This window comes from Erpetoichthys calabaricus, chromosome 8 (assembly GCF_900747795.2).
Source record: "Erpetoichthys calabaricus chromosome 8, fErpCal1.3, whole genome shotgun sequence".
NCBI lineage: Eukaryota > Metazoa > Chordata > Cladistia > Polypteriformes > Polypteridae > Erpetoichthys > Erpetoichthys calabaricus.
Genome location: NC_041401.2, coordinates 148727846 through 148736646, shown reverse-complemented (window position 1 = coordinate 148736646; position 8801 = coordinate 148727846).

Sequence of the window (8801 nt, the reverse complement as noted above, 5' to 3'; positions counted from 1 at the left end):
AAATGACAGTTTCATTTCAAGCTGTATTTCATGTTGAACACAGTGTCACTGAAATAAATGATTAAATAATTAAATACACACAGAAATAAGCAACATAAAAATTTCATGGCATATTTAATTTAAATTTGTGTTTTTATTAATTATTGCCACATTTCAAAGTACTGTAATGCCAGACCTCTGAGGAAACCACACAGGTGATGTCCGTACAGCATCTGAGGAAGAGGTGGCACTGTGACTGATGAGTGGCATAAAAAAGGGACCAGGACAGCTAACTGGGGTCGACCTACGTGACTGGTACTGCACTACATAGGCTTTTGAATACTGGCGGTGGCATCTCCCATGGCCATATAACAGGAGATCGAGACAGTGATGTAGAATCCAGCAGGCATACAATAAAGAAAGCATTCCACAATTACTGGTGTCTCTTCAGCAGTCTTCCTTGCTGTTGGGTCAATACATTTACTTGCATATTTTCATTTTTGTCTGAAATCATCCTCCATACTGAAGATGTTGCGAGACTAACAGCCAGTTAATACTTCACGCTCAGAATACGTACGTGCACACATCATGATTGCCGCACATTCCCAGCATTTAGTTGATGTGGCCTCTGAGCATGTCCTCAGAAAATAACTTGATGCGTGCATGTGTTGCAGTACCGGGGGGTCAGGGGGGCGCTGTGTGATAAAAGTCAGAATGTGGCATCAGATTCTGTGTGAGTCTGCTTTAAGGATCCTCTAGGTGTGTGCTTCGATGTTTGATGAATGGTTTGATGTGGTGAAGCAAAATGCTGACATACAAATGCATTCTTGGTGCTTTTATATTCAAGCGTTGCATATTCCCCAACATAGTGACAATACATTTTAAAAGTCTAACATACCGTCTTATGTTCCGTTTTTTTTTTTTTTTTTGGACCTTCACAACAGCTTCAGAATGTACGGTAGTGTATTTGAGCCACAGAGAAAAAAAAATAAGGACACAGTGAAAAGATCTGTTTTATGATTAAAGTGGAAATCTCGGCTTTAATCTCAAAATGTCCACTTTAACCTCGTAGTTTACTTTATCATTAAAGTAGACCATCGTAAACGTCATCTTAAAACTGACCCAGCTATTAATCACTACGTACTTCTGGAGTTTCCTCCTGAATGACAGCAGCAATCCCTACACAGAACATATTACATTTATGATACTCCAGCACTCTGCACATTTAGAATCCTTAGATTTATACTTGCTTTAATGCATTTAAATCAAGAAAGTGATATGTATGTTACATTTTACAGATAATTTAAAATAATGAATACTAACGACTTAAGTTGTTAATAATTACACATGTGGGGGTGGCACAGGCGCAGAGCGGTAGCTTCGCAATAGGAAGTCATGTCCCTTGTGTTCCCTGCCTGGAGCTTGCATGTTTTCCTGGTGGGTTTCCGCAGTGTGCTCCGGTTTCCTTCCAAAGACACGACGTTTTGGAGATTTGGCGACACTAAAATGATGCTAGTGTATGTGTGTGCTTGTGATCACTTTGCAATAAGCTGTTGCCCCATCCAGGGATTTTGTTTTTCTCTCGTGCCCGATGCTTGCTGGAATAGGCGCATCCCCGGATTGATGGATGTAATCATTAAACATCTTTTTCAGAGCTATTGTGGCAAGGTGTCCTCGGAATTTAATGAATGTTTCAGGCAATTCACAACACAGCGAAGCCGAACTTTTTCTCACCGTGATGATATCTCGCATTCTCACCTGGTGGAATCTTCCAGATTTACGTAAAGTATGCAAGCAAGCATAAACAGTACACCGCTTGTGTAGCAGTGGCGTCCGCTGGAGCACGCATCACGTCACTTGAAGTATAAACCCAGCCTTAGACTGAGGATAACGAGAGAGATTGAAAATATAAGACACCATTTTGGTCATCATTTGATGTTTTTACTGCAGCTACATTGAAAGGCTGGCATCAGTATCATGTTTAGTGCAACTCTGGTTTGGTCCATCTACGCTGGCCACACTTTGCTTCCCAAAAAGGGACAAGGCAGCAAAAATGGGCAGAAGTTAGCATTGTGAATTGCGAGGTGACAAATGGCCGATAATATGCAATAAAACTCCAAAAATATTATTGGTTTGCATATAAACAGTCATTTAAATAATTAAAATGTCTTGTGTATTAAAAATCCAATCAATTGTTCCACCAATATTTGCTACTTTGTCACATTTTGCTGCAGTTGGTGTCAAAATTAGAGGAATCAAAATTTGTCCAGCAGAGTTGCGAGATCAGTGTCATAGCACATTTTAGTGCATCAAGAACAAAAACGTGTGTAGAGAGAGAGAATTAAAATTAGAAAAAAAAGATAAAAAAGGTTGGAAGTGTATAATTGGAGTCAGTACTGGTGAAAGACATTTTAAAAATGATGTTCGTCATCTAATGTCCGTTTAAATAATTTCTGTTCTAAGTTTGGCGGCAGTGGCAGATTAAGTGTGTGTCACATTTGCTTGTTGCATTTTTCTACCCAGGGTTTCAAATCTAGAATGTCACGTCTAGTCATCTCTACAGTAGACAACCACTGGAGATTCTGCAGCATCTGCATAAGATGTCACCTGAGCTGTTAGATGTTGCTATCTCTCATATTTAGACTGTATATATTCCTAATGAGATTTTAATGTGAAATAAAAAGTCAGACTGCTCAGTTTCTAAAACTGACAATTTCCCCATGGATTAATCAAGTTTATGTAATCTAAATTAATGTGAAATATTGATGTATTTTTGCATTTTCTAGTGTTGCCAAAAATATGTTAGACATGTTTTACCTGGATTTATAATATAATGACCACTGGGATAGCAGTAATGACACAAACACACTAACTTGAGGAAACCCGAATTGGACATTTTATTTCGAACCAACAACACAACAACTCCAGATACGAGCTAAACCTTCGTGTTTTGGCCAAAGTAAATGCTTAACAACTCCTTAGCTGATCTAGTCCTCCTTGACACACCTCACTCCTTCAGAAGAACTTCCATTCCTAGGTCGGCCCCTATGTAACTCTCGCTGCACTCAGACTCCACCCACCACTGTTTGTGTTCCCAAAGATTCTCCAGAGAATGCTCCCCTAGCTTGCACATCTTGTCCCTGGACCCACCTACCTACCTACCACAGTAGCCAACTGGCTGCTACAATAAATTGTGAACCGTCTTTAAAACCTAAGTTAGGAGAATCTGATCACCGTATTTAAAATACTGTTTACTTTCAAAACAATAATACCTTTAAAATATGAATTAAGTTCATTGTTTAAGCCAAACTTCTATACTTTTAACAGAAATGCTTTTAATGATGTATTATTAAAGTTAAAAATGTGTGATCCTGGAAGAGTAATTTAAAATACTCTCACAATTAAAGTACTATTTATTTCAAATATTCCCCATGACACTGAGCTCTAAACAATAAGGTCTAAATTTTGTATTTTTAAACAAATCTATTATATGAAGTATTCAGAAATCTGTTACATTCTTCTACACTCTATATGCATGAATAAAACATTATACTCATCGGAAGTAATTTAAAAATGTTTATTCTATTTATTAAAACAAAATAAAAAACATAAAATAGTGTAATATATGAGATATGCTTTATTCTATATGTACATACACACATAGGCCAATCATAAACGGACATATTTTCCTGTGGTGTTTAAGATAAAATGGAGAAGTTATGTAAGCTGAGGCCAGATAGCAACTGTGAAAAAAACAAGAGTGCAGAGATCGTAGAGACTTTAAATCTGTGGGGTTCCCAATCCGTCTGATGCGATGACTTAATGGAAGTAGAAGCGAAAGCAGTTAGGCACAATTCCCAAAATGACAGGGCAGCAAATCATCATCTGATATAACCGTCTTTAATTCACCCCCATTTGTTATTCATACTTTGTGCTACAATGCAGTGCAGCAGAAAACACCCACTGATTATGGGACCTGACACTTAACAATACTAGTTCCTTAATGTCACTTTACAGGTTTGACTGATTCCTCTTAAAACTATTGCTAAAAAAAGGACCATTTTGTTCCAGGATGGGTTTTTTGCATAAGAAGTTGGTTCTTTGGACTTAGAAAAGGTTTCTAATATGTGGACTGTTTTGTCTTGGTAGAGCAATATTTTACTCTACTTTCCCCTTTTGTATTATTAATATGTAGGCTTTGTCAGAATGCCTCAAATCTAACAGACTTACCACTGTTCATAAAGTATTGTACCATATAACTTCTCCCCACCTTCCCTTCTACATGTATAACCTCAGGTAATTAGGTGTAGTAAAAGACAAAAAAGTCATGGGACTTAAAGGCTTCTGATACAAGCCAGTTCCAAACAGCCATACTTCAGACCAATGGGGGGATAGAACATCTTAACACATGGTTTGGGGGGCATGTGTGAAGGTAAAGTTTGGCAGTTAGTTTGGCTTTGTGTGGGGGTTGACTGAGAGACTTTAGCAGAGAAACACTTGCCAAACTGGTTTGAGGCACTTATCCCCCACCCCCCAACCTTATCGTAAAATTCAAAGAGACCCATTCCTAAAGGGGGGGGGGGATGAAGAAGAATGCTTTTCACTAATGTAACACTAATATTACATTTCTTTGTCTAAGGTACAAATAAAGACATACAAAATGTTTATCAACTTATATGCAAAATTTCACATCACAACATGGACAAAACAGAAAACTTTAATGTCTAGTAGGCTACCTACCAGGATACTAGCAAGTCAAGAAAAAATAGACTTAGCCTGCATCAGTACATATGCAGCAAGAGTCCTTTTAAAATTGGGGTCCCACTGATATCTCACAAATCTGTTACAATCTAGTCATTCATTGTATTACCTGTTAAGGATTTAAATAAATAAAAAAACATTCTTTCTGGAACCTTCATGTGGGATGGTCTTTTTTGGGAACCAAAAGCAGTTCTCCTATGGCATCCCGCTGAAGAACCACTGTGGCACCTTTACTTAAGAGGGTGGGATCCAAAAAAAAAAAAAAAAAAAAGATGGGCATCCATTTCAAGCAATTAAGAAAAAAAATTGGAGGGAATGGGTTTGGTATAAAGTAAAAATGAAAATTATCTAAAAGCAAATGTGAGATGTCTAATTCAAATACTGTTATAAACTAGTGTGCGACACAATACAGTTAATATAATAAAGTGATGAAAAACTAGGAAATTGTTGATAGTAATTGTTATTTTTTTGCATCATGTCTTAATTTCCAGTTTTGTAACTTAACTGCTTTTTGAGTAAAGTGCCTTGAAAAAGAAATGTGAAAATTTCCTCACTTTTTTTACCCCCGTTTCTACAGAAGAAAAATGACCACATAAAAACAAACAGTTTGCAAAGAAACTCGTCACTGGAAGAGGACTGACACGCTTCAAAAACAGGAGAATCAAGTTCCAGTAGTGGCTTCATTAAAACATACAACTGGAGCAATCTGCTTTGTTATTGCTGAAATAAATGGCTCAGCGTTGTTTTAAAGACAGCAGTTTATAAAATGACCCCAAAACATGCATGTGTGAGTTTTCTTTGGCTAATGCACGTTACATTAAGTGAATATGGAGAAGAAAATTACTTAGGATTTAGAATTTCAGAAAACTGGACATTTGTAAAGTGCAGTGGTAGTTTAGTTTGAACGTATACAGTAAATAGGCATGTTAATAGTCGTCTTCTTCCGGCTGTTCTCGTTAGAGATTGCCACAGCGGATCATCATCTTCCATATCTTTCTGTCCTCTGCATTTTGTTCTGTTACACCCATCACCTGCATGTCCTCTCTCACCACATCCATAAACCTTCTCTTAGGCCTTCCTCTTTTCCATTTGCCTGGCAGCTCTATCCTTAACATCCATCTCCAAATATACTCCACATCTCTCCTCTGCACATGTCCAAACCAATGCAATCTCACCTCTCCGAATTTGCCCCCCAACATTCCAACTTGAGCTAACCCTCTAATGTACTCATTTCTAATCCTGTTCATCCTCGTCACACCCAATGCAAATCTTAGCATCTTTAACTCTGCTACCTCCAGCTCTATCTCTTGCTTTCTGGTCAGTGCCACCATCTTCAATCTATATAACAAAGCTGGTCTCACCACCGTCCTGTAGACCTTCCCTTTCACTCTTGCCAATACCAGTCTGTCACAAATCACTCCTGACACTCTTCTGCACCCATTCCACACTGCTTGCACTCTTTCACACTCCCTGTTACTCTGTACTGTTGAACCTAAGTATTTAAACTCATCCACCTTCGCCAACTCTATTCCTTGCATCCTCACCATTCCACTGACCTCCCTCTCATTCACACATTTATTCTGTCTTGGTGGTCCTACTGACCTTCATTCCTCTCCAGAGTGTATCTCCAACTCTCCAGGGTCTCCTCAACCTGCTCCAATCATGTAATTCATTGTTTAAATGTCAGAAGCAATTCAAGTAACAATAATGGCACCCTTTGACGAGGTGTAAACTAAAACTAAATGATGGTGTTAAATCAGTGATTGTCTAGGTCCATGTGGAGCTCTGGCAAGGTTCAACACTAGCAAAAATTGTTTTTACTTATTCCACTGGTCTTTACACTAGTGTTAGAAGTGGGATATGGAACCTGACAAAATGACCATAGGAGAGTTGCCACAATCTAATTTTGAGAGGTTAGAGTCTGATGCTGGTGCCCGAAGGAATGTGCAGATGGTGTGAAGAAAAAAAACAAAACAAAAACAAAACAAAACAGATCAGTTTGGCAGCAGCAATACATGTGGTGTAGGATAGTGGCCAGGGGTCATTAGTGGTAAGTGACCGCTTTTTGGAGAGACAGCATTGATGCCGAGTTAAAACTCACTAAATGCTTCTGGATTCACCCGGTGCCAAACATTGGCGAGCAGTGGTAACCGTGTGAAAGCAGAAGACACTGTGCAGGAACCGGGCTCGATAAAGTGGGAGGAGTTCAAGCGCCGGATCAAGTTGCTAACCATAATGCAAGAAAGGTCTGAAGAGCATGCGTGTCAGAAGGAGTGGTCTCATTATTAGCAGAAGCACTACACCAAGGTGGCCGTGGATACTCAGCTTAGTTAACCCAATTGGAAGACTATGTGCTTAAAGATAGGGATGTGAGGACACAGAGTGTGAAGGGGGACCAGTATTTGAGCAGGCATGAGCATTGACCAGACCAGTATTAACACCAGGGCGCTTTGATGAAGATGGGGATTGGGAAGCTTACTACAGGTGCTTCCGTGGTAGAAGTGACAAATGGATGGCATCTTCAGGAGCAGGCAGTGCAGAGGGTGATGCAATTATAGCCCTGACAGACTTGGGAGAAGAGGAACAAGTTGAAGTCGATAGGCTAGCAGCTGCCTTGGAGCAACAATTTGGGAGTGTGGAATCTACTCCAAGCATAAGGGGAGCGCACCCGGGCTGCAACAGAGAGCTTGGGAAAGATTGGCCGCAGAAGTGCAGTCTCTAGATAAACGAGGCTATCCACATTTTGATTGGACAGTCTAAGAAACAGGCAACAGGAGCCCTTCTCCCAGCCCCAACATTTACAGCATTCCACCCTTTCTACTCTCCCACAGCCCATTACCAGCTGCCTGCATATAACACTAGATTAACGTGACAAAGGATTAACGAATACAGTTATCTCTGGAACTATGTACATTATTTCACAAATACGTAACAATGATCGCAAAACTTTCAGAACTGAAATTTAACAAAATTTAAGAGTCATGGAGAACTTTTCTCTTTGCAGTTATTCTTGCTGCAAAGCCATCTATCACATCAGCATATAAAATATGACCAGTAACCTCACGGTTTATATCCATTACAGTCTGACTACTTAGACATTCCCGAGACATTTTTGATCTTAGGTAGGTTTTTAATTAAAAAAAAATAAAAATAAAAATCACCTCTAACCTATAGGCTGAATGTGCAATGTTTTCCTTAAAACCTACCTGACGACTAAAGAATCTGGAGATATCGATGATGTCTAGAAGGCACCGTTATGCAAGACACAGTTGGCTGAATGTAACCAGGTACTTAACAGCCTGATGGCTAACTTTGCCAATTAAAGGTGTCATTTTAATTGACTTCTCACAATAATGAATGGGCAGACTAAAAAAATTACAATATGCAAGCTTTCCAGGCAACTCGGGCCCCTTCTTCAGGCAAGATGTAATACAGAAACTGGAGTTCTCTGTGTTTATATAGACACTAGGGCAGAAACAACATTGGAAAACCTTTAAGTGAGACATCTTAAATGTAAAAAAAATTAATAGACGTCTTCTGGCTAAGATTCATTTAGCAAGAGAGGAGAACAATGTACAGGCAAGATCTTTGGATAAGATGACTGTCCAACAAAGTCTTTTTCAATACAATGTGGGTCTGTAGACAGGTTCTCTGGGACAGTCAGAGAGATGCAAACAATCCCCATATCTGGCCATAAAACTCCTGTCTCTATTCAAACCATGTTGCCATGCTGTCCTTGTGTAAATTGTGTTTGTTCTATCGCCACAGCCTGATGGTGTCACTATCAGTGTTGGCACAAATGCAAGCCAAACAAGATCACTGTACTACATAATGAATGGGGTACTAGGGTGTTGTACTGTGTTAGCCATTATGAATGTAGTGAGAAGTCAAGCAAAATGACACCTTTTATTGGCTAACTAAAAAGACTGCAATATACAAGCTTTTGAGGCAACTCAGGCCTCTTCTTCAGGCAAAATGTAATACAGAAACTTGAGTTCCCTGTGCTTATATAGACACGAGGGCAGATACAACATTGGAAAAATGCGTGCTCACATTTATAA